General features: G+C 48.3%; 1 protein-coding gene across 1 annotated transcript in view; it reads right to left on the minus strand.

Moving 5' to 3' along the window:
- Erg (ETS transcription factor ERG) overlaps positions 1-22,127 on the minus strand; it is a 257,702-nt gene extending 235,575 nt beyond the window's left edge. Inside the window, exon 1 of the mRNA XM_045150261.1 lies at positions 22,109-22,127. The gene's annotated coding sequence lies outside the window, so the exon portion shown is untranslated. The remainder of the gene's footprint in view (positions 1-22,108) is intronic.
- Between the last annotated feature and the right edge of the window lie 4,546 nt (positions 22,128-26,673).

A 26,673-nucleotide genomic window follows, 5' to 3' on the forward strand; every position in this document is an offset into this window, starting at 1 on the left:
GAACTCCAGTTGCATGTGCCACTTTGCGCATCTGAGTACTGGGGAACTGAACCCAGGCTGTCAGGCTTTGCAAACAAGCACCTTTATTTAGCCTCTGAGTTGGCCCTCTAGCCCTGCCTACCTTTTTGTAAAGACAGGGCCTCTCCCAGGCTTAGCCGGCCATCAAGCTCCGGGAATCCTCCTGTCTCCACCTCCCCGGGGCCGGGATATCACACATGCATTCCGGAAACCGGAATCGGGTCCTTATGCCTGCAAGGCAAGCACCACACCAACCGAGCCACAACCTCAGCCCCATTCCTGGACTGTGCACACAGCTTCCTTACACTACCAGTGCGTGTGACTCAACAGCTACTGCACAGTGACTGAACCCCATCTAGTCCGGTCCATCACAGCACATAAATAAACGCCCGAGGTGAAGCTCTGAGGTATGCAGGCACCCAATGGGCAAGCGTAGTCTCTGTGCAGGTGGCGTCCTTTGGGCTCAGGGACCAGGCCTCTCTTGCTCTCAGCCCCTTCCCAAGTGACAGAGTGTTGAATTCCCCTCAGTTCATAACCCATTTATTCCTTTATTTACCTGGGGCCACCATTCCTCACGTGCTTTGTTTGTACACGTGTAGCCCTTCCCCAGAGCCTCTGTCCTCATCTTTACGTCAAAGCTGTCCACTGATAAGAACCCAGTGAGCTGCCGAGTTTCAAACGCAGGCTTCAGCAGAGTCTGAAAGTCACGGGTCAAGCAGGCAGGGAAGGAAGGGCACAGCCCCAGGCCTGCAGGCGGAGGGCTTCAGCGCACGGCGTGGTGTGTGCTCTGTCTGCTTCTCAGCCCAGCCTCTCGCCAACTGGTAACAATCAGACAGGACACTGGGGCACACAGGAAATCTAAAATTAGGTTTTTACTACCTAGGCTGGAGGATTTATGGGATGGTTTAATTGCTAGCTTCAGGACTAAAACCCGAAGTGGGGGAAACAAAAACATCTTTTCGGACAAACCCAGCGAGCCCACATGTACCCCGTGAACCTTACCTGCAGCGACCAGAGGCACATGTGTGCAGGGAACACAGGACGAGCCGCCCTCTGAACCTGGCACATTCCCGAGCCCAGAGCACGCTGTTCTCTGTGCCTTTGACAGGCAAATGAATGCGTCTTATGTTAGAAGAGGTCTTTGACAAACCGGCACTGGCTCAGGTACCCCAAGAAACAAAAGAACCCAGTGGGTTCAGTCCTTTCCTGACAAGTCCTAAGCAGAAAGATCACCGCAAAGGTCCACAAAGATTCATTGATCATTAATCTCCCAGTCTGTGCCTGTCTGAGGCCATTTTCCTCCTTGGCAAGGCCATGGGAAGTTTCCCAGCTCACTTTGAGTGAATGTAAGGAATAACTCAGGTGTGTTTCTAGAAACCACTGTGTTCAGAGGTGTAGGTAAGGATACAAAAACACAAAAAAACTTAGTTAAATTCGGTACGTGTTTACCATGAGGTTTTTCCCAGCCGTGGAGAAAAGTGAAGTCACGAAATTTGAAGGAAAATGGATGGAAGTGGGAAAAATTATCCAAGTACAGTACTCCAAGCTCAGAAAGACAAAAATCACATGTTCTTTCCCATATGGGAATCTGAACTTTCAATGCTTATATGCATGAAATAAGGGGGGGGGGTGAGACTAAGCACAGGAGACCTCATTGGGGGGTCAAGGGGAGGTGAGACTAAGGACAGGAGATCACATGGGGGCAAGGGGAGGTGAGAAAGGGAAAGAAAAAAAGGAAACCTGTAGTTGAAGGCAGAAAGGAAAATCAGGTCAGAGAGAGGGACCACAAGAGGAGAAGAAAGAAAGAAAGGGAAAAAGCTAAACAGAAACAATCTGTCTGAAAACACCATAATAGGGCTGGAGAGATGGCTCAGCGGTTAAGGCACTTGCTTGCAAAGCTTAACGACTCAGGTTCAATTCCCCAGTACCCACGTAAAGCCAGATGTACAAGGTGGCACATGCATCTGGGGTTCATTTGCAGTGGCTAGAGGTCCTGGTGCACCCATTCTCTACCTACCTATCTATCTATCTGTCTGTCTATGTCTCTCTCTCAAATGAATAAATCATATTTAAAATATAAAACACCACAGTGAAACAAATTTTTGTACACTAATAAAAAATTACTTTCTTCTTTTTTAAAAGGACGCTATCTGTGCATTGACTGGATGTGGGGCAGGAGTTCACATACACTCCATTGCCTGCAGGGGATGACCAAAGAAACCACCCAATACACAAATGGGGAGACTGGGATCCCAAAGACAGCCAGTTCTTCCCTTCCCCTACCCTCTCAAAAAACAACAGAGTCAGAGTCACCAGGCGTGGTGGCACACTCTTTTAATCCCAGCAGTTTGGAGGCAGAGGTAGGAGGATCACCGTGAGTTCAAGGCCATCCTGAGACTACACAGTAAATTTCAGGTCAGCCTGAACTAGAGTGAGACCCTGCCTCAAAAAGACCAAAAATAAAAATAAAAAAGCAATGGGGTTAACTGTCTCCACAGGAAGGTCTTCCTGGGCACTCTCTCTCCCCTCCCCACCCGTCTCCAGCTAGTACCCGGCCCCACAGAGGAATGGGAAAAACAGCCCTGAGTAGAGAACAAGGCCACAGAAGAGACAGAGGTGGAGAGCAGTGGCAGTGACTGGGCTTTGGACCTGCTGTGGTGTGTGCGCCCCATGAACACTCACTCTGAGGGCTGGAGAGATGGCTCAGTGGTTTAGGTGCTTGCCTGCAAAGCCTAATGACCCAGGTTCAATTCCCCAGGACCCACGTAAAGCCAGATGCACAAACTGGCACATGCATCTGGAGTTCACTTGCAGCGGCTGGAGGTCCTGGTGTGCCCATTCTCTCTGTCTGTCTCTCTCTGCTGGCAAATAAACAATTAATTAATTTTTTTTTAAAAAAGAGCTCACTTTGAAAGGTGATCTCCACTGTGGGATATTCACCCAGTAGGAACTCACTGTGGATCCTTTGGAAAGTCATGAAGACAGGACCCTAAGACGGCATCAGGGGCAAGATGGTATCAGGGGCTTCGGAAGAAGAGGAAGAGAAACCTGAGCCAGCACTGCCACCGTGCCAGCATGCCAGCACGTGGCCCTCTCCAGAACCAAGCGGATACCTACACCAGGCCCTTGGCCTTCCCAGACTCTGGAACGGAGAACTAAATAAACCTCTGTTCTTGCTAACCTACCAATCCTCAAGTATTTTGTTACAGCAAACAGAAAATAAAACAAGACTCCAGTGGTGGGGAGGGAGAAAATGTCATCATTGGTCAGGGTGACAACATACTGTCTGCAAACCAGCATGGCAGTATTGAGACCAATCACCCCTTTTAAAAGGAGCATCTGTTTGTCATGTACAACAGGGTGGGAAGAAAGCTTTGCTTTACAGAATTCTATCTCATGGGGCTGGGAAGATGGCCAGGTAGGTATGAGCGCTGGCTGTGCAAGCACAAGGACTTCAGTTCGATTCTCAGCACCCACATAAAAAGCCTGGTATGGGGCTGGAGAGATGGCTTAGCGGTTAAGCGCTTGCCTGTGAAGCCTAAGGACCCCGGTTCAAGGCTCGGTTCTCCAGGTCCCACATTAGCCAGATGCACAAGGGGGCGCACGCGTCTGGAGTTTGTTTGCAGAGGCTGGAAGCCCTGGCGCGCCCATTCTCTCTCTCCCTCTATCTGTCTTTCTCTCTGTGTCTGTTGCTCTCAAATAAAAAAAAATAAAAAGCCTGGTATGGCTGCTTGTACCTGTAACCCAAGCACAGGAGATTTTTAAAAAGCAGTGAGTTCTAGGGCCAGCGGGAGATCCTAGCTCAGGTAAATGAGACAGATCAGGCCCAGCTTAGGGAAACGAGGCAGACCAGACCTCTGCACACATACGCACAGGGCACGTGCATCTACACATATGCACACGTACATTGTGCACACACAGAAACCACGTAATACACGTATGTTAAGGGAAAATCTTCTTTCTTTAAAGGGGTGTGGTGGCTTGAGTGTGAAGTGTCCCCTAGAGCCTCATGGATTTGTGATTAAGCCACATACTCAATCCCCAGCTGGTGGAGACTTGCTGGAGCAGGTGTATCCCTGGAGGCGGGGCCTTGAGACTTTACAGTCCAGCCCAGCGGGGTGTTCAGAGCTCAGTCTCCCTGCTCCCTCCTTGCTGATGGAAAGGATGTGGGGCGTGGCTGTCTGCTCCCGCCATAATGAAACTTCCTCTTTAAGCTACAGAAATAATAAGGAAATAGTAATAAGTGAGGAAATAAACCCTTTCCTTCCACGAGCTGACTCGGCTTGGATGTTTTGTCCCTGCCACCAGAAGGTGAAAGCTACAAGGGGAATTTTCCTTTCTAAGGATAAAGGGCTTTTTCCAGGGACCCACTGTCACAGGTTATGGCTTCTCGGTTCCCCAAAAGGCCCCAAGATGCCTGCAGGTGCTGTCACTGAGGATACCCTTATGTAGAGGTCAGCCTATTAACTTATCTCCCCGTTTGCCTGAAGAATTGGCAGTGGGGTGACATGCAGGCCAATGGGGTCCTTCTTGAGCCTCTGTGAGTGAGGCCCCAAAGACCAGCAAACTCACCGTGAATTCTAGGCTCTAGAGATGAGCTTATCACAATATTGGCAAGATCACCATGATTATATATATCAAAAGATTTGGAAGCCGGGTGTGGTGGTGCATGCCTTTAATCCCAGCACTCGGGAGGCAGAGGCAGGAGGATTGCCATGAGTTCGAGACCACCCTGAGACTCCATAGTGAATTCCAGGTCAGCCTGGACTAGAGTGAGACCCTACCTCGAAAAACCAAAAAAAAAAAAAAAGATTTGGGGAAGGAAATGCCATATAGAAGCCATGTCAAAACTGAGCCAAGGAGTGATACAACTCGGAAATGGCCAAGGAAACACACCAGTATGTAAAAGCGACTTTTTCTCCATGCCAGCGAGACCCTCACGCTGTGAAGGGCACTGACCGGTTAGGACCATCAATGCTTCCTAACGCCAGAGGACATTCTGTAGTTCCGGTATGCAGCTCGAGGCTGGGGAGATGGCTCCGTGAGTTGAATGCTTGCTGCACAAGCATGAGAACCTGAATTCAGATCCCCAGCACCTACTTAAAAAACTACATTTAAAACTAGGCACTATGTCATCTGCCTGTTAATCCCAGCCCCGGGTTGGTAGAGACAGGAGGATCCTGGGGCCAATCAGTCTGGCCAAATAGGCAGGCTCTATGTTCATTAAGACTAGGTCTGAAAAAAATTAAAATTAAAAATAAGGTGGAGGGGCTGGAGAGATGGCTCAGTTGTCACATTCCAAACCCCCACCACAGGAAGCCGGGGGTGCCAATCGGCTGTGTCTGCAAAACAAACCTTGTGCTCTGAAGCCAAGGCCACGTATTTCTCACACCTCAGAGAACAGCAAATGCCTGTGGTGTGTTGCGGACTCTTTGTTTTAAGTGAGTTATCCCTCATCTGAACTGCTTTGGGCCCAGTAGTGTTTCAAATATTTCATACATAACTTGAGGAGGGACCCGAGTCTAAACATAAAATTCATTTGCATTTCATATATACACTTTGTGTCACACAGCCTGAAAATAACTGTATACAGCACGTTTGGCGTATCTTGTTTGTTTGCTTGGGCCGTTTTGCATGTGTGTGGTATGCATGTGCGCACGTGTGTATGTGTGTGGGCACACGTGTATGTAGGTGCATATGCACATGTGGACACAGGTGTATGGAGGCCACAGGCTGACATCGGGTGTCTTCCTGAATTACTGTCCACCATATACTTTGAGAAAGAGTCCCTCGCTGAACCTAAAAGTCACCGGTTCTGCTAGCCTAGCAGCCCAGTGAGCGGCGGGGCTCCTCCCTGCACTGCGGTTATGACACAGCCCTCTGCACGCTGTGTGGTGCCGGGGACCCCAACTCTCCTCCTGCACAGCAAGCGCTTTACCCACTGAGCCGTCTCCCCAGCTCCACACCTGAGCTTTGGTGTCAGGTGTGGAATTTTCCACCAGCGACAACTTGGGATTGACAAGTTTTGGATTCAGGAGTGGTTGAGAGTAGGGATTTTCAGAGAGTAGGTGTTCAGCCTTGTAGGAAATATGGTCACACTTACTTATTACACCCAGGGCAATAGACCACCACCAGAAAACCAAAACCGGGCGCGCCTCCCGCATTCACGGTCGCCCGATCGACTCAGTCTCTTCTGGAAGGTGGTAGGCTCGGCCCCACCACTTGGCACCAAGAGAAGTGGGCGCTTTGCTGGGCCCGTGGGGAGGGGAGGCTCCAACAGGAGGTCAGCGTCCACCGCCTCTGCTCGGGTTTCACAAGACACACTCTTTCCCTTCACGGGATGCTGGCTTTTTCCCCCCACGTACTTTTCCTATTTTCGGTCCCGTTGGGTCATTTCTAGTAACTGCGCTTAGCGGGCCTGCCGGCTCCAGGGCGTGGGCGTCGTTCCACCCCGCCTCCCTCCCGCGGCATCGCCCTCGCCTCTGAGTCAGTGGCTTTTCATGGAAACACTACGCGCCGATCATTTTCATAAAAATCTCTGCTGGCGCGGCTCTGTTTCCCTTGACACCGGCCCAAGTGTTTTTCTCTTCTGATTGATTTTTGGTTGAAACTGGGCACATCCTTTTTGGGGTTTTTTTCCTACTTGTTTGTTTTTTAATATACTCCCCCCCACACACACACACACTTTTATTTTTTGTTTTTCCTGCAGGGGAAATACCAATCAACATGCTCAGCAGCAGACAAGTCAGTCCCACCACACGACCTGCATCCGGGGGTCCAGGGCGAAGGGAGACCACTGCAAGACAGTGGCCCGACTGTGGCTCCTGACAGAACAGGAAGCCAAGACAGCCCCCCTCCAGGGATGTAGCCACAAGTGGGCCTGATCTCTGTGCCCTTTGGGGGAGCTCACTCGGAGCTGTTGACACTAACCTGTGTGGCATCTTGGGGACCTCACTGTAGGCTGTTGACAAGGGAGAAACAGGATCAACATAGCTTTTCAGAGGCAGTCAGGGACGGAGGCCCAAAGAGATGCCACCTGGCCTGCCCTGGCAGGACTAAAGCCTGGGTCTAATCCAATCTCGCTCAAAATGGCCATGAGCAATGCCTCAACAAACGTGCTCCTTGCTGGCTTCCTTCTCAACTCAGCACCTGGGTAGGCGGGCCCCTCCTGGGTCAGTACCATGAATGCACAAACCATTCTGCTCTGTTCCTCACACACCTGATTCTGGTGGCAAGACTCATCCTAATTAGATGCCTGATCCATATAAGAGAGCTTGTAGGGGGAGTGGGGCTGGGGGGCTCGGTGATTTAAGGTACTTGCTTGTAAAGCCTGATGACCCAGGTTTGATGTCCCCAGTGCCCATGTAGACCCACACCTAAAAATGGGCACATCTGTCTGGAGTTCATTTGCAGTAGCTAATGGGTGCACCCATTCTCTCTCTCTCTCTCTCTCTCTCTCTCTCTCACTCACTCACTTTCTCTCCTCTTTCTCCCTTTCTCTCACTTTCTCTCCCTCTCCCTGTCTCTCATAAGTAAATAAAAACGTCTCAAGAAGAGAGCTTGCCGTGTGTGTCTGAGCTGTCCTATTTTTGTCCTGTGGGTTTTCTCCTGGACACCAGCCTGGCTGGGAAAGGGTTGGGGGCTCTTTATCTGTCTGGGCATTTTTCCTGCTTGCTTACTCCAGGTACACTCTCGCTTTGTTACATGCGTGATTTTCCTGTCAGCTCTGGCCCCCTGTGTCACCGAAGCCCTGAGCTTTCTTCTCTGGAAAGGTGAAGGGCTGGCACTTTCAGGCTTCGCTGCCCATGTGTGGGTGCCCATGTGCCAGTGCCCATGCACCCTTCCCATAGGACCGAACCCCCAGAAGCTTCTCCGTGATGGAGATCCACTCAGTCTCCACTCTCCCTTTCCAGCCAGGCAAAGAGGGAAATTCCTTTCCAGCTTCTTTCTAGCCTTATACACCCTAAATACACTAATACCTAAATACCCTAAATAAACCTCATGATTCCTAATTTACCTTTCTCAGAGTCTGTATCTCAATTCTTGGAAAAACAAATGGATAAAGAACCTAAAAGTTGGAGTTCACGGGCCTGGGTGAACCCCCCTGAAGCCTCAAATCCTGCATCGCTGACACTGGTTTCTAGGGCTCCAGGGATGCTGGCTTTTGCAACGTGGGTGTTTCTACAGACCACCTGATCTTGTACCCACGACTCTGGAAAGGACTGTGTCACCTTACACACTCTGAAGTGTGTGGCCAGGGCTGGGGAGATGGCTCAGTCTGTAAAGTATTTGATACACAAGCCCAAAACCTGGGACCGATCCCTAGCGACCACATCCTCGCCCGCCGTGGTGCCGTACGCCCGCAGGATCAGTGCTGGGAGACGGAGACGGCAGCTCCTTAGAGCTGGCGGGCCAGTCTAGCCTAATCGGTGAGCTCAGAGACAATGAGAAACCCTGTCTCCAAACCTTTCTTAAAAAAAGAAAAACATAAAATTTAAAAAGAGGCAAATTACATTTCTTTTTAAAAATATTTTATTTTCATTTATTTGTTTATGTGACAGAAAAGAGGGAAAGAGAGGGAGAGAGAATGAATGGGCACCCCAGGGCCTCCAGCCCCTGCAAATGAACTCCAGACGCATGTGACCCCTTGTGCATCTGGCTAACGCGGGTCCTGAGGAATTGAACCTGGGTCATTTTGCTTTGGTGGCAAATGCCTTAACCACTAAGCCATCCTTCCAGCCTGCAAAATTACATTTCTAAGGATAACATCCACGGTAGTCCTCTTGCCTCCAAAGATACACACACACACACACATGTACACTCCCACACATACAAACATGTACACGCAAGTGTGGGATCAGTGATTTTGCATGTGTAATGGCTCCTTCCTTTCATAAATACAAAAGAGGAATTGCCCACTGTCTTTGCTCTGTGACTGTCAGTTTCAGGCCACGGTGAACTCAGACACCATCTGTCATAAGCATCATTTCCTGGCATGACATCTTTCCTACTGTCCATCTCCTCAACTACTGTAGTCCTTTCTGAGGTCACAGACAGGTAGGTACTACCCAGATTTTCTCCAAACCGTCAGAATCTTTTCCTAAACTAAGACCGGCTTTTAAGCCACAACTTCCCAGGAAGGCTAAAAATGGCTCTGGTGGATTTAAAAAAAAAAAAAAAGTGTTTTTTTTAAAATATGTAAAATGTGTCTAAATGTAGACACACACACATGTACAGAGTAAAATACCAACACAGATATGATACATGGGGTACCTATGGTACTACATTTCCCTGCAGAGCAGGGACAACTAGGAAACAGATGGAAGAAAATGCTCGCTGGGGGATTATGCAAAAGAACAGACTAAAAGCACAAATTCAAGTCCATGGTTTAGCTGCATCTACAAAATGCCAGAGCTTCTTGATGTCTTTAGCACCAATACTTGCAGTGAGATGTAAATACAAAATCTCAATTTATTCTATCTATTCAGGATGTCCCCAGAACTATAGCTAAAATATAGGTACTGAAAAAAATATGCGACAACCATTTACCCTGCAACTAATGACCCACAACATGCATGTTACTACTGCCTGTATGAGAAGCCGGGGGCGCCAAGCATAGAAAACAAACAAAAAGCAAAAAAAAAAAAAATTAAAAAAAGAAACTATAGATCTACCACTCTGACCCTAGCAAATTAGACGTCAATATTATTCACACTCAGAAAAAGCACGTTGTGTTTTCGTGTGCGTGCACAGCATGTGTGGTGTGATGTGTGCACGTACTTGTACGTGCTGATGCACAGCCCTGTGCACACACCTACAGCTGCAGGTTCTCTGCCCCCATCGCTCACCGACCTGTTTTTTCCTCACAATGGACTCTCTTAAAAATCCCACAGTTAGCCAGGCATGCCGGCGCACGCCTTTAATCTCAGCACTCAGGAAGCAGAGGTAGGAGGATCGCCATGAGTTCAAGGCCACCCTGAGACTTCCTAGTGAATTCCAGGTCAGCTTGGGCTAGAGCGAGACCCTACCTCAAAAAAAAAAAAAAAAAAAAAACAAACATTATCCCAGTTTGCCCTTCATGAACTCCACTGATGCTCAGGTCTCTGCTCCCCACAGGACAACGGCCATGACCAGCTGTTTAAATGGGTTCTGCAGATGAGAACTCAGGTAACATCAGGCCCTCTGGGACTTTCATTCTTTTTCATTCTTGTGCAGGAAATGCACTGAACCACTGAGCCATCTCTCCAACCCAGCAACATATTTTTTTAACTTTTTTTTTTCTTAGTTTATTTGAGAGCAACAAAGAGAGAAAGAGGCAGATAGAGAGAGAGCGAATGGGAGCCCCAGGGCTTCCAGCCACTGCAAAGGAACTCCAGACACGTGCGCCCCCTTGTGCATCTGGCTAACGTGGGTCCTGGGGAATCAAGCCTTGAACCAGAGTCCTTAGGCTTCACAGGCAAGTGCTTAACCACTAAGCCATCTCTCCAGCCCAGCAACATATTTTTAATGTCCATGAACAAAAACTTCTTAGGGTATTTCTTCATTCTATAGTAAGTGCCCAGTGAAGCCAATCTTAGCCTTGTTTCAGTCTTTAACAGACTTGCTTTTTCCAGAAAGGAAGCATGCATTTTACTTTCTCAAACATATATGCAATGCTTTTTTTTTTTTTTTCTTGTTTGACATCAAGACTAAGAGCAGTGTTTCATCTTGCTCCTTTGCCAGTAACTGTAACTAATTCTGATCCTCATCTCCATTTCTTCTCTATTCCTAACCTCTCAGGGAGCTGGTTTGTATTCCAAATGTTGCTACCACACTTTGTCCTGACCCATGCTAGCTGTTTCTTCAGCCAAGAAAGAAACAGAATAAGCCGTCTGCTCATCACACCAGTACTACAAAACACAGAAATAACTTTGCAACAAACTCGAACTGTCATTTTTGGAGCAAGGGTAGTAAGCGGAATATGTTCCCTGTCCTGCAAATCCCAGACTAAGGCAGATTTATGAATTATGTTCAAAAACCCGGAAGTCCATAAAAACATCCGCTATCTCACAAGATTACATGGTGCTTCTCCAATCCCCAAAGCCTCTGCCTCTTCTCCTCCTCAGAGGGTCTCTAGTCCTGATGCCCAAGGGCCAAAGAACGCCGCACCTGCCTCCTGCAAATCCACTCTGACTTCCCCTCATTCTCAGACACAAATTTCCATGAGAACCAGACACAGAACAAGGGAGCAGGGGCCAGATATTCCAAAAACACGGCAGATCTGCAGCCTGATTTCATTAGACCCGTTGGCTTGTTTCTGTCCCCCAGTCCCTTGTGTTCTGACTATAGATGAAACTCCAGAACACTGACCCATAAACAAGCTGGGTCCAAACACCAGCAGGGGAAAGTGTGGGCAGCAGGGGCCCCGTAGTGCTGCAGACAGCGAAATCTGTGCTTCGAGCAGGTGGGGAGTGGGAAAGGCTTAGCAAGTCTTTATGAGGTGACTCGGCTGGGAGTCACTCGTAATGTCACTGAATCCACCCACACGTCCCTATAGTGTACGAAAGTTGCTCAGCCTGAGGGGGAAAAAAATCAGCTCCACTGTTATTCCTCCAAGTTTAACCAAATAGAACCGTTTCCAAGAGCATATTTTGGCCTTTTCACATCCACAAATGGCCAACCTAGAAGACATGGGGCATCTCTGGGGCTCTGAACATGCAGTCCTCTGAGGGCTCGGTCACCCTGGTTGCTCCCCGGCTGAGAACTTCACCTAGGAACGGAGCCCCCTACATGGAAGCAGTGTGTCTCAGGGTCTCCCTTGATGATGCGACAAACTGTCAGCCCCAGTCAATGGAGGCAAAGGGACGTGAACCCCTCCCTATGAGGACATGGCAAGTGTGGGGATCTGGCTGCTTGGATGAGACACTTTTTCCAAAAAGATCGAGGCACATGTGGCTTACATCTATGTGGTCTTCTGTTCACTCTTTGAGTTTCGACCAACGGCCTCACACAGTCTCCTATTTACACGTGTTCATTGAACATCACCGCAAATCAATTATTTAACATTTTAATGTGCTTCAACAACTTCAAATATAATTGAACCTTTAAATTCAGTTTGTCTTCCCTCCCATGGGGAAGCAGGCTGAGCAGGCACTGCCTATGGCATCTAACCATTTGCTATAGGCCTGGGAACAGAAGGGTAGCTACCTTGAAAAGGCTCCTATTTTGTAGCCATTGTCACATGTTGATGACCTAGAATTGGGTTGAGGAAGGAATTCAGTTGGCAGAGTGTTTGCCCAGCAGACCCAAAGCCCTGGGTTCAACCTCCAGCCCAGCATAAACCAAGTTTAGTGGCACACGTCTATAATCCCAGCCAGCACTTGAATGGTGGAGACAGGAAGATAAAAAGTTCAAGGTCATTCCCAGTTACATAGTGAGCTCAAAGCAAGCTGGAGCCACATGGGACCTTATGCCAAAAAGCACTAAAAGAAAGAGAAGCAGAACTGGGCTATATAATTCCATTGCCCCCTGTAAAACTCAGAGCTCTGCATGTTGATCCCAAGGGGACTGACAAGAGACAAACTAGGGAGCTATGACAGTAAACCTAGGGCATACAGAAATGTTCTCTGGTTTGAGGGTTTTTTGTGGGAGGGGTTCTTTTGTTTAAAAATGTAAGGCATTTTTCCATTAATGTTTGGCCACCAATCACTGCAGGTGGACACACACTTCTCTTTTAAGAGGCATGTAAGCAAACAAGATCTGCTAGTGAAGAGTCCCCTTTCATAAAAATGAAGTTGAGCCTCAACTCTAAAACGGGAATCATTGAGAGAGTAAATTGTTCTGTGATTCATTGCGCAGAGGACACTGATCAGAACCAGAGATGGTGAGCTGCATTGCATGGTCTAACTTCCTAACGTGGTGAGATTCTGCCATGGACTCCAGTCTTATGTCAAAGGGGAAGGCCTAATTTCCCCCATAACTTGTCATTTCCAGATTACATGGCCATGTCCTCTTGAAAGTGAGTTCTAGAGTGAGACCTTTCAGCTGAGAAGGCAGCTTCAAAATGATAAATGCTACTTTTCTCAAGAATCATATGTCATGTTGAATCCACATTTAGTAGGAGATGATCAACAGTACTTCTTAATTTTAATATCTTGTTTTTATTTATTTATTTGACAGAGAAAGAGGGAGGAAGGGAGACAGAGAGAGGTAATGAGCATGACAGGGCCTCTAGCCACTGCAAATGAACTCCAGACTCACGCCCCCCCCTTGTGCATCTGGCTTACGTGGGTCCTGGGGAACCAAAACTGGGTCCTTTGGCTTTTCAGGCAAATGCCTTAACCACTAAGCCATCCTTCAGCACTCAATGATATTTTTAAGGCATGAAGCTATCATGGCAGCATTTGCACAAAAATCAATACCATTTGTTACCAAGCATATGTAGTTTCAATTTGAATGTGTGAGTGTATGTACCTTTTTATATTTACTTATTTATTTATTTGACAGAGAGAGAGAATGAGTATGGGTGTGCATGAGGGCCTCTTGCTTCTGCAAACAAATCCCACATGCATGTGCCACTTCGTGCATCTAGCTTTACATGAGTATTGGGGAATCGGACCAAGACTGTCAGACTTTACAAGCCCTTTTGGTCCTTTGAAAGTATGAGTTTAGCATGTAAGCAGCTCTGGGTTCAATCCCCAACACCATGTAATAATAATAATAGAAGAAAGAATAAGAGGAAGGGGAAGATGATAATAATAACAATAATAATAATAGAGGATGCAGTGACTCAAAAGAAAATTACAAATTCATTCCCCTCCAATCGAAAATCTGCGAGCTTAATACTGAACATGTCACTGCAGCATACAAGTCTCATTGCTGTCAGGTCTGACCTGAGCGATACTTTGGGCAATCTTGTCAATGGATACAATTATACAATCCCTGCTCCAGCGATCAGGTTAGATAAAAGGTCTCAAGGTCACCCATTGCTCTAAACCTGAAGCCTAGGCTGAACCACACAGGCACAGATGGTCCAAGATGGCAACCACCTCCTGCCATGTGGCTTCTAAGGCACGGGAAATGGGATCGGTCCGGTGAAGCTATGCTGTAAATGGGAATCACACTCTCATTTTATAGGCAAAAGATGTCATCAATGTCTCCCCAGTGATTACAATGGAACTGATAGCATTTGGGGCTTGAGTTACATGAATGATACTATTAGGATTCACTTCACTTGTTGACTATATCTCTCGGAACACCTTAAACCATACGTGAGACTCGCATTCTGTTTCCTCTGCCCAGTATTGCTAGAACCTTCTGTCAATACAGCATACTACCAGGAATGAATCCCAGAGTATCCTGCCTGGGTCTCACTGTCTTGTGACTTCAATAGCTCCCTTGAGCCTCACTTTACTATTCTGAATAATGGGGACAGCACAGGCATGGTGAGGATGGCCTGGCCACCCGCACCCTGCTGCAGTGCACTCAGAAGTGTCACTTGCCCCCTTCCGCAGCACCCACCCACCTCTCCCTTCTCTGCTCTAAGACTGCCTTCTTCCTGACCTTGAAATTCCACTCTTTGGTTACTGAAGTAGGTGTCTAGATCAGTTCCTCCAAGCCCCAGGAAGGCTTGGGCAGTTTCTGCAGGGTCTAGAGGGCCATATTTAATATCAGGAACAACCTTGCAGCCTGCTCTGTAACCTGATCACTGGAACAGGGGTTTTGTAATGGTGTACCTTCACTGACAACATCATCAAGGGACCAAACATGACCAGAGCTCTCAACACCCACAAGGCCTGCCTCTCTAACACACGTCTTGCTCAAGAGAGTACTTGGTCATCTGCCCATAGCATGGTCCAGACTGCTCGATTCTTATTTGATGGGCTATTTTATTCATAATCCACCTTGTCCCCAAAACTACACAAGGGTCTACGAGGAAAAATGCAATGCATCCCCCGCTTTGTCCTGCATGGCATCGTCAACAGAACACAAAACCACCTCGGAGACGACACAGCCTAACACAGCCTGTGCCCTCTCTCCGTCTTTTCTGGGCATGCCTTTGCTGTGGCCCACAGCATCCCTCTGCAGTGAGAGCCCCAAAGAGTCCCGACTCCGCTCAGCCTCCTCGACATTCCCTGAATTCCCGGGCACACTGTTTGTCCTGCACTAGCTGCCACCTGGAAGGGATTGACTCAAGGGCCCTGCATTCAGATTTCCCTGGCATGGGTGGAGTAGCCTCAAAAAAGAAAAATAAGTTAGGGTTTTGGCTACAAGCTGTCCACACAATTTGTTGCAAAGAGCCAAATTCAAGCAGGCCACTGCTTTCCGGAGTGAGACAAGACAGGTGAACAGAAGGGCTACCCGCTAGAATGTTCGAGCATTTAATAAATTTCGCTTGCCTGCCAAATCTCTAAATATGTCCCGTGTCCTAATAATCCTAGTATTATTCATGCGCCCATCTGGGTTTTAGGTAGGCGCCTTGCCTGCTGAGCCATCTCTCCAGCTCCCATTGGAATTTTAGAACAGTGCTCACATTTAATAGATCAATGAACTTAAAATATTATTCCAAGTCACTTAAAATTAATAAAGAACGTCTAACCTGATTTAATGCCAAATTTTGACAAAGAACAAAAGTGTATCATAGTGAGGGTAAATGCATGTTACAAATGCAGTCCTACTGTGAGCAAAGGTGAGCACCTGCCTGGCTCTGTGGACTTGCAGGACGGTTTGACTGAGTTACTTAGGGATTTGCAATTTGGCTGCAAAAGGACTGCAGAATAAATTGCTCCATGTAGTATACTCTGCTTAATCACCTATATTTGTAGGTCTTAGAAAACTGCGAAAATAAATTCAATTTCATCATGAGGTATGATAACTTCAGAATTGCTACGATTTCAAAGTGCAAAAATGTTTTTGACATTGATGCTCGCATGGCAATCGACAAATCCCTCCTCTGTGTTGCTGGCCAGACACTGTGACTTAGGGTGACCTCCACCGGAAAGCCAGCTGTGCTTCTTAGGTCTCAACTTAGTCGTCATTATTTCTACTGAAAAACCCCATCGCGGAGGAAATTTTATCGCCAGGGTCACATGGACGAGAGAGGTCTTCACAATACCAAAGGAGCCAGTTTGTCTTCCACTCTTGCTTACTCTGTCATCTGGCTGCTGTGTCTCCTCTGCACGGAGAGCCTCACACTAGACAGGTCGAAGCCCCATGCAGTTGCAGACCCGGACTCATAAATCAGGTGGGGAAGTTCACAGAAGCTCGCGATTACACTAACAAGCACCCCCATTCAAAGTAGGAGATCTCAGGCTGGAGAGATGGCTTAGCAGTTAAGGTGTTTGCCTGTGAAGCCTAAGGACCCCGGTTCGAGGCTCGATTCCCCCGGACCCACGTTAGCCAGATGCACAAGGGGTGCACGCGTCTGTTCATTTGCAGTGGCTGGAGGCTCTGGAGCGCCCATTATCTCTCTCCCCCTCTTTCTCTCTCAAATAAATAAAGAAATAAAATATTTTTTAAGTAGGCAATCTCAGAACGTTCTTTAACAGGAAATTTATTTCTTTTCAAAATGTTTTTACCTCATTTCTTAATAAAGGAAATGTAATTCAAAGTTCTTTGTGGAGAAGGTGTGAGGGGTGTGTCTGAAAGCATTTCACATTACTAGCACGTGCTTTGTTGATTTCTGATACTCAACTTAGATCTACGTATGTCCCGTGCTGATACCCTGAAACGCACCCTGTTCAGTGCTGGGGTTCACTGCCCTCCCCAGGCTGTGCCATAGCCATCACCACCCTCCCCTGGATCCTGTTACATTTTCTTCCCTAAACCACTAATCTCGTTCAGTATAGCTTCCAGCAGAATTCCAAGCACCAGCGGCACAGAGGCAGCTTCGTGGAAGACTTCCCGCTTCGCGGGCACATCAACCTCCACCTCCACCACTCGCTCAGCTCGGACAGCAGCATGGTACCAGCCTGCAGCCTTTTCTCCATCCATCATAACCTTATCATCAGCCCGATGGCTATAGAAGACACGGTCCCATCCCCCCAGCTCTACAACAAGGTGCTGGGGACACGTGTCACTCTGTGCAAACTCACTGTAGGCAACTGCCCACATATGACTCTGTGCAACTAAGAAATCCGTGTCATGGGGCTAAATTCCCCCTAGGTTCTTCTGTCTTCATGAGGACCACAGCCTTGTCACCTTAGCGATAAAGCAACTAAGTGCTTGTCACTTTAAGAGTGCAGTTTTCTGGAGGCTGGAAAGATGGGTTAGCAGTTAAGGCACTTGCCTACAAAGCCTAAGGACCCAGGTTCGATTTCCAAGTCCCCACATAAAGCCAGATGCGCAAAATGGCTCATGCATCTGGAGCTCCTTGGCAGGGGCTGGAGGCCTTGGCGTGCCCATATTCATTCCCATTTTCCCTCTCTCTCCAAACAAATAAATGTATAAAATTTAAAAATACTCTTTAAAAAAAAAAAAAGAGTGCAGTTTTCTAATGGGTAGTACCGCAGAACCTGCTTGCCTTGGAGTTTCTGCTCAATTCGGTGTTCCGGTCCAAGACACCGGGGGACCGGGACTCTCTCCTTCCCCTGCTCTGGGCCCAGGCTCCACATCTGCCACACCCATAAACACCCACTGGCTGGCAGAAGACCCAGCAACAGGGAAAAGACAGACAGGGGCGATCACGCACTGTTTCTTCTTCCATCCAGAAGGCCAGCACAGATGAGCTGCTGCCTCAGGGCCAGAAGCTGGTGACAGCTCTGTAGGTTGAAAGCTAGAGTGGCGACCCTAGAAGGGACATAGCAGGGCTCCCCAGGGCCATTTGGGGTACCTGGATTTCAGGGCCCATTGCTAATACCAGTTAGTTTTAATATGAAGGAACAGAGGTACCAGACTTACTAAGTTCTTGGGTCTCTCTCCATAAGAGTTCAGAGAGCACAAGCTCCACCTTCACTCTGCCTGGGAAGATGTGCAGTGCCAGCCAGTGCCACCTTCCACACAGCTGTAGCCACACAGGGGGGAATATTTCCTCAGGGTGGCCACACCAACCTTCCCCATAAAAAGCAGGCAGAGGCACGCGGCAATGTGACCCTTCCTTTCACTTTGCAACTGCAATTATGTCCGTGAGCCCCTGAAATCTACAGCCCGGCATCTCCACTCAGTGACAGAGAAAAAATGAATCTTACCTCTAAGAGGCAAGAATCACATGCTGAAAACGGGACGTTTGGAGATGTATCGCTGGTGGGGTACCCAAAACTTCAAGTGAGGAAAAGTGTTTCTTCCCATTTCTGTGAAAACTTGGGGAACTTTGCTGAACAACAAAGTCAAGTGAAAGTGAGGGCATCCTTCTTTCGGAAAAGTCATGCCAGATCTGTCTGTTTGCTTCCTTATGGGAAGGGTGCTTTTTCACTGTGGAGTGAGTGTGTGTGTGTGTGTACGCACACTGCTTACTTACAGATGCTCACACCCTTCACAAGCCTGTAGAAGCCAGAGGAGAATGCTGAGTCAATCCTCTGCCTTACTTCCTTGAAATAAGGTTTCTCTCTGAACCTGGAACTGCTATTTTTCAGCCTCCCTGGCTGACCACAGGGTCCCAGTGAGTCTCCTGTCTCTACGCACCCTCCCCGACCCCCAGCACTGAGTTCTCACTCACGGGGCACCTTTTTATGCTGCTGCTGAGATCGAACTCGGGTCTTCGTTCTTGCACAGCAGGACCTCCTAGCCGCTGGGCCATCTCCCCAGCCACTGAGAGTGTGTTTTACAAGAATAGTTAGTAGAAAAATATTATTCTTAAGGAATCTTACTTGAGACAAGAACATGTATGGAAGTGTCCCTTTCCAATAAACCAGCTCAAAACGAAACATTACACATTCAAAGAAGGAGGCCACAGATCTAAGTTTGAAAATCCGGTACACAAGCTTACACCTGCTCCAGGTCCTGTCTGTGGGGTCAGTGTCTCCGGGGTCATAATTTAAAAGTGGTCACCTCATCCACACGGCCTGTATCCCACTTGGAGCCCTCTTGAGCAGGACAAAGTCACAGAACTACACTTCCAGAGTGGAGGTAAGGGGGACCTGTCCTCCTGTCGCTAAGTGGCTGTTTCCCATATGAAATCAGGGCCTTCCTGATTATGACCAGCCACTATAAAAATAGGAGAACTTAAAAGTCAGTTTAAATCTAAAACTTAGACCCACAGCTCCATTTTTAGACGCACCCTTTAATTTCTTGGTGGTGTCTGCATTTTACTTCCACTTAAATTTAGGAAAGTAATTTTAGCTCTCCTTCCTGCCTTTGCTTTCGTCACTAGATTCACAATGTCACGAACACAAAGCACTGAATCTTCACAATACTAAGATGTCTAAGAAAAAAGAGGGACCCCCCACCCCCCCACACACACACACACAATATGCATTTTAAAAAAATCTGGTTCAGATGCCAGCAAGTCAGCAGGACACCCTGGTTCACTGACAGGCTAAAGACAGACTGTGTCGCAGTTGGCACAGAAAGCCCACAGTGATAATGCACCACTGACCCTGGATAAGGGTGCTGGGAACATGGATGAGAATGCCATTCTGGGACACTCACAAGGCTGAGGAGTAGCTGGGAGACTCTGTGTCACCCACTCCTGCAGTGAGTGACTTTCAAAGTCCCCAACATTCACGCTATTGCCACCAAATACAGCAGTTACCTGAAATTATGCCTAAATAGTCCAACGTCTCAGTCAGGCCGGCTCAGTTTTCTTACAGATGCTGCTTGTAAGTTTTGGATCACTTCAAATTCAAGGTTGAAATTATAAGTAAAGGGTGAGATTTAAGGAACTCCCGTGCTGGGAAAGCTCAGGTTTTCCAGACACACCAGGGAGAAAGAAACAAGAAGCAAGAGCCCTCCTCACACTGAAACCCCAGCCTCCTCACCCTGCCTCCTCCTCAGGAGAAGGGTGACGAACCAAAGAGGGACAAAACGTCTGCATTTCCAGCAGCCAGCTACCCGCCTAACCCGGGTGGCTTGGGGCCTCTGGAAGCCAGGATTCCACCAGCAGCTTAGGTACTGACTTAAGGTTCTTCAGTCCAGTCACACAACCCAGTCCCAGCAAGGCTCACTAGAACCAAGAGGTATCCCTGTGTGGACGCCTGTGAAGGAGAGGCAGCAGTGACGTGGATTCATTGTGACAAAGTCTCCCCAAGCTCCAGTTCAGGTGGTTGGTGTGAACCTGCTAATGTCTGTCACCGGGAACAGGAAAAGGGTTTTGAAATACTAGATCCTACACCTCATGAAGAAATAAATGTCCCCTTTGATTTTGGGGTCAAGATAGAAAACAAGAAAAGTTGGAGCTATGATTACTTTTAAGGAAAAGGCCGTATTGGAGGTTTTCTTTCACCCACTCATGCAATCCACACAGTAAACAACACTATGTAAGACTTGAATCATAGGAAGTTAAAAAGTCCTTTTTTTTTTTTTTTTTACATTGTCCAGAAATGTGTTACTTAGTTAGAAATCTGATGTCCTTTGGCATCCTTACAAAAATAAAATATTTGACTTTTGGAAAATAAAAAATTCTACACAGTTTTTATTTGATGTCAACATGAAGCACGGAATGTGTAAGGAAAATATTTGCATATAGGTGAGCATGCTGCCCTGTTACCCCCCCCCGAATATTCAGTGACAAACCCCGATTTTCAAAAATCAAACTCATCAGACCAAACCACCAAGAACCTGTGGTGAGCAAAGAAATCTTGGTGTATCACAATTCTATCCAGAATTTTAAAAGCAAAATGACTGAAGTATAATGTGTTACAAAATTGGCATTGCAAATGTTACTGGAATTCTTATATTCATCATCAAACATCTCCAAAGATATAATTCCCAGTTTCCAGATGGGTGTCTTTTTTTTTTTTTTTTCAGAAGTCAACAGCACAGGTCAAAGCCAGAATTGCCTAACTGCCATGTTGTAATGTTTCTGCGACTCATAGCCCTTCTTGGGAATTTTTAAACTTTACATATTAGCCACTAATGTACACAGCTCAACCACGTTCCAGAGAACTGTCATTTCGATGTGAATTGCTCATTAATTAATTAGTTAATTAATTGCGGTTAATTAATCTATCTGGTTGGGTCTCCAATGCAGAGTTCGGGCCTGGCCCCCAGAGCCCCAGAAGCCAGCAGAGGAAGGGTTAACTCCAGGAATGTGACAGCTCTCGAATGCGGCCCCCCAAGACTACTCAGACTTAATGGAAGACATTCAAAATAGGCCCAGTGGCCCTGTACTGTGCGCCCTACTAAGTCACACTAGAAGCACAGGAGCCTTTCTCACTCTCAGTGAAAGTTTTCCGAGGCACCGGCGTTGGAGACACGTGTCCTGTGAAAGGTTCGGTGAATATGGATCTAGTCTTGAGGAGAGCAAACGAAATTATCCTTAGATCCTAACACATAACCTATTATGTGTTATCACATAATCAGCACATAATCTATTACGCGCTGTCCACGCCGGCGCAGAGGCAGAGCTGTGCATGCACCCTTTCGGCAGAGAACTGGGCTACTGCTTGCTGCCAGCACGCGCGCCTTAAAAGTACGCCTGTATGTAGTGCCCTTCAGAAACCATCCCCACAGGGTGGAAAGGCCATGGGATGTTTCAGAGAGAAACCAACAAGTCCAGCTATTTAAAGATAAATAAATAAGACTAGTTTTATAAACCCAACAAACTTTCCCAGTTACGGTGGTGAAGTGGAGGGCGCAAGAGCAGACGGGTTCGCAGGTCACCGAAGGCACCCTGGAGGGACGACTCCACGCGCCCACCACCCAACCCCCAGAGACAGCCCAGTCCCCACGCCTGGACTCTACGTTTTGCCACGCGTGGGCTTTCTTTCCACCCTTATGTCCACTCCAGAGAAGGACCTACGGCCTCCAGCGCGCGGCACCAGGGATGAACCTCGCGGTCTGTTCCCTGGTCCTCCTCAAAGTCGGGGTGTCGCCCACTGTCCCTCTCGCCCCGTGCATCCCTGTCCTCCCCCACCCCACCCCGGCGCCCTCGGAAGAGCCTGGCCGAGCGGAGCGCGCCACCCATCGAGCCACCCGCGCGGGGACCCGGAGGGGTGCGGCGCGGCGCGGGACTTACCGACAGGCCGGCACCGCCGCCGTCGGGGGAGGGCGTGTCCCGCACGTGGGTGTCCGCGCCCGCGTGTCCGCGCCCACGTGTGCCCGCCGCGCGCGTGCAGGGCCGCACTGACTGTGGGCACCGCCGCCGAGGGACCGGGCTCAGCCCATGGTGTGGGCGCTGGGCTCCGGCTCGGGGAGGCTCCGGATCCCGCCAATAGCCAACCGCGCCACTCGGGAGCCGGGAGGGCGCGGGGGGCGGGGCGGGCGGGCGCGGCGGGATGTTCGCGCGGGCCCAGGTGCACGCGGGTGGGATGCACGCGCCGCTCCAGCTGCACGCGGGACGGATGCACGCGCGCCTCCAGGTGCGCCCGGAAGGGATGCACGCGCGACTCCAGCTGCACACGGAAGAGATGCAAGCGCGGCTCCAGCGACACGCGGGAGGGATGCACGCGCGGCTCCAGATGCCCGTGGATGCGGGCGGGCGGGCGCGAGGGCGCGGAGCCGAGGCGCTCGTGGATCTGAGTGTACGTACAGGTCCTGGGCTCGTGGGGATGTGTGTGCGCGCGCGTCTGGTTTGTTGGTGTGCCCGGGTGACCGTGCGCGCCCCCGCGGGCCTTGGGGCGCGGGCAGGTTTGCCGGACGCGCCCCTCCCGGGGTCAGCCGGCGGCGGCGGGCTGGCAGCTCCCGGGAGGAAGAGGAGGAGGTGGAGAAGGAGGAGGAAACGAAGGCAGTGGAGGAGGAGGAATAAGCACGAGACCACGACCCGACCGAGCCCAGCCCGAGAAGAACCCGGGGCGCAATTCTGGAAGCCGAGAGGAGCGAAAGGATCAGGGGAGGGACGGGGCGGGACAGGACAGGGCTGGGAGGTGTCGCTTCGGAAGTGCCGGCTCCACGGAAGTCCCCGATCACTTTTAGGGAGAAAGTACCATATTCTTCCCAGTTACGGTCTCAAATATCCTACGTAAAAGTTGAACTGCTTGCAAGGACTTTAAAATGATGCTAGCTAGCCAGAGCCTGAGCCGAGGACGATCTCTCCAAGGAAGGAAGAGACGCGGGTGCTGAGGGATCAACTTTAAAGACTACCTGCGCCTGGGGATCGCTGCAGTTGGGAGGATGCCCGGAGGTACCGGCACCCTAGGCGACAGCAGCCCCGGTGGGGACTCAGCATCCATCCGCCTCGACCCGGGTGCAGCCCAGCGCTGTGGAGCCTCTGCTTGGAGCACAGTGTCAAGGCCCCTCCAAGATGTCCGGGTGAAAAGTAAATTCTGGCATCAAAATCGTGCTTACCTGGTTTGGCGCCTCGTCGCCCTGGTCGGTCACGACAGCCCCTGCGCGGTCTCTAGGAACCCATACCCTAGCGCCCTCCTGCAAGCGCTCCCCATTCCTATGGAGTGAAAACTACCCATCTCCCTCCCTCGCTACACTTTAACAGCCAAGAATTTCAGCAAACAGCCAGAAAGAAAGCTAAGTCCCCCCCCCCCCGCTACCCCAGGGGAAGGGAGGGAATAAGCACTCTTTTAATTTGAAAAATAATAATTAAAACGCCCTCAACTTTTAAGGCCGAGCAACATAATCTATTAATTGGTCGCTATTAACATGCCGTTTTATGGACCATAGCACACAGAAGTCTGATTGTGAGGGAGGAGTGTTTTCAATGAAAGTGGAGTTATTTTAGCTGCAGACGTGTTTACATTTCTGTGGTTTAGTCTATAACTTTCTCTTTTTCTTGCTTCAGAATTCTGGTCCATGAAGCAAAGCCCTTAGCTCCCAGACATTCCAAAAAGTCTGCCAAAATAATGGGAGGGGGGAGAAAAAACACACAGAGAGACCCCCAAGTCTGGGTCAGGCTCAGGGTTTTCTGTGGGCAGCCTGAGTATGCCCCTCCCCAGGCACTTTCCAACTTAGAAAAAAAAAAATAATAAACCTTCAGGGCTCTGTTTCCTGTTTGCTTGTGGGGGGAAAAAATAAAATGGGTCTAAGCAACTGAGTGTGGAAAATGATTTGTCCAAGATCTCTAGGTTCCCAGGCGACCTTTAACCCCAGAGATGCCAAAGTGGGTTCATTGATAGGAGACTCTTTGTTCGGGTACTTCCCAGAAAGTTCTAGAATGGCAAGCACACTTGTTAGGCACAAGCCCACCTCCTCCACAGGTGGCCAAGAGATGGTAGAACTAAAAAGAAATGTTGAAAGCAGGGTAAGTCACGGCACCCTTTGCTTTCTAAGAGTCCAGTACAAAGAGCCAGATGCGGATTCAAAGGTGAGACGTTGGTGGCAGGTGACATCCATGGTCACTTCTGCTGCAAAGCTGATGGTTTACTTCAATATTGAATGAGCTCACTGATACCAAATGTTATAAAACTGCAGCTAGTAAGGTCTTAAAAATGTCTGACCTTGGGACTGGAGAGGTGGCTCAGTGGTTAAGGCACTTGCCAATAAAGCATACTGACCTGGGTTGGATCCTCCAGTGCCAAGTGAAGCCAGATGCATGCACAGTGCCTATATAAAGCCTGACACATGCATCTGGAGGTCCTTTGAAGTGGCTGGAGACTGGCACACTCATATTCATTCTTACTCTCTCCTTCTCTCTCTCTCCTCTCTCTCTCTCTCTCTCCATATATATATATATATATATATACATACACACACATACATATATCCCTCTCTCTCTCTGCTTGCAAATAATTTTTTTTATTTTTTAAAATTTATTTATTTATTTATTTGAGAGCGACAGACACAGAGAGAAAGACAGATAGAGGGAGAGAGAGAGAAAGGGCGCGCCAGGGCTTCCAGCCTCTGCAAACGAACTCCAGACGCGTGCGCCCCCTTGTGCATCTGGCTAACGTGGGACCTGGGGAACCGAGCCTCGAACCGGGGTCCTTAGGCTTCACAGGCAAGCACTTAACCGCTAAGCCATCTCTCCAGCCCTAAATAAATAATTTTTAAATATATCTGACCTGCCTTTCTCCTTAATTATCACACACACACACACACACACACACACACACATATATATGTTCCTTTTCTCTCTAACTTGTGTCCAATCATTTTGGATTTAAGACCTCTCGTTGTACTTTGAAATCTCTTTCTTGACAACTGAGTTACAAAACTTGCCCTACAAAGTCCTTTTTAATCCAAAAGGGCCCTAGAACGTTTGTCAGGCATTCGCAATATAGAAAAGTGCTGCTAATTCACAAAGGAACATATTCTAAGAACAAATAACTGTGTACTTTAGTAGTAAAAATAGGATGATTTCCACAGCCCCCAAGCTACAACTACTGAGAAATCATGAGCTCAGGAAAACCACAATTTTCACCTTTTTCATTGACAGTTTTCATGCACCACATATGTAATGTATTTTGCTCAGAATCTTCTCTCATTACTTTGAGTCCCTTCCTTCATCACCTTTCCACCGAACCCCTTCTTCTTTCTACCTAGTCCCTCTTCTATTTCAATGTCTTCTTTTTACGGTCCTTCATCATCTGTGACTAAATGTTGATGGACCCAATATCGTGGAGGACTTGCAGTGACAGCCACTTCGAGACCATGAATGCAGTGGCCACTTTGTGTTTGGAAGACAGCATCCAAAAGCACTCCTCCCCCATCTTCTGGCTCTTACATTCTTCCTGAAATGTTCTGAGCCTTGAAGGGGGTGAAGAAGCCACATTTTTGACATGTTCATTTGTAACTCTTCAGCAGAACCTAGTCCCTAAAAGGTCACATGGCAGGGGTTGGGAAGAATTTTGTAGAAGGCAAAAAAGCTCATGCTGGACTTCACAAAAGTTTGGGTCCTTAACTTTGACTAATCTTAGAATCCCCAGGCCCACTGCGCTGTACAGACCTTCCTACGTGGGCTCCTACAATGGCTTCTTCTTATAAATGTAGTTGGACAATTCTTTCTGTGGTCTCAACTAATCCTGGCCCACAACCCAGCCAGATCTTTAGTCTGATGGATGGCTGAGGTCAACAGGAGAAGAATCCATTTCTATAAAGTCAATCAGCAAGTTAATTTGAGAAGTCAGTGGGACACAGGAAACAGTGATACATTCATTATCTGTCTGTACTTCAGACAGACCACTGTCCATTCATACTGTACCATACCACAAACAGACACCATCATTCTAATTAAGTGAAAACACTATTTGAAGTCGAGGGAGATGGCTCAGTGGTTAAAGGTACTTTGCAAAGCCTGCTGTCTCAGGTTCAATTCCCCAGGACCCAGTTAAAACCAGATGCATAAATTGGCACATGTATCTGGAATTTGTTTGCCCTGGAGCCCCCATTCTCTTCTGTATCTCAAATAACTTTTTCTATTTTTTATTTTATTTTATTTTATTTTTGAAGTAGGATCTTCTGGAACTGACTCCCAGGCTAGCCTCAAACTCACAGTGATCCTTCTACTTCTGCCTCCTGAGTGCTGGGATTAAAGGCATGTGCCACCCTGCTGGGCTCAAATAAATTTTTTTAAAAAATTAAATAAATGCTATTTGAAAGGAAGGCTTAAAACAACACCACTTAACACATTCCGTTAGATTAATATTCTTTAGCTTCTCACCCATAAGATAGTCTTCTCCCTGTATAAAGTTT

Source organism: Jaculus jaculus, chromosome 5, assembly GCF_020740685.1.
Source record: "Jaculus jaculus isolate mJacJac1 chromosome 5, mJacJac1.mat.Y.cur, whole genome shotgun sequence".
NCBI classification, from domain to species: domain Eukaryota; kingdom Metazoa; phylum Chordata; class Mammalia; order Rodentia; family Dipodidae; genus Jaculus; species Jaculus jaculus.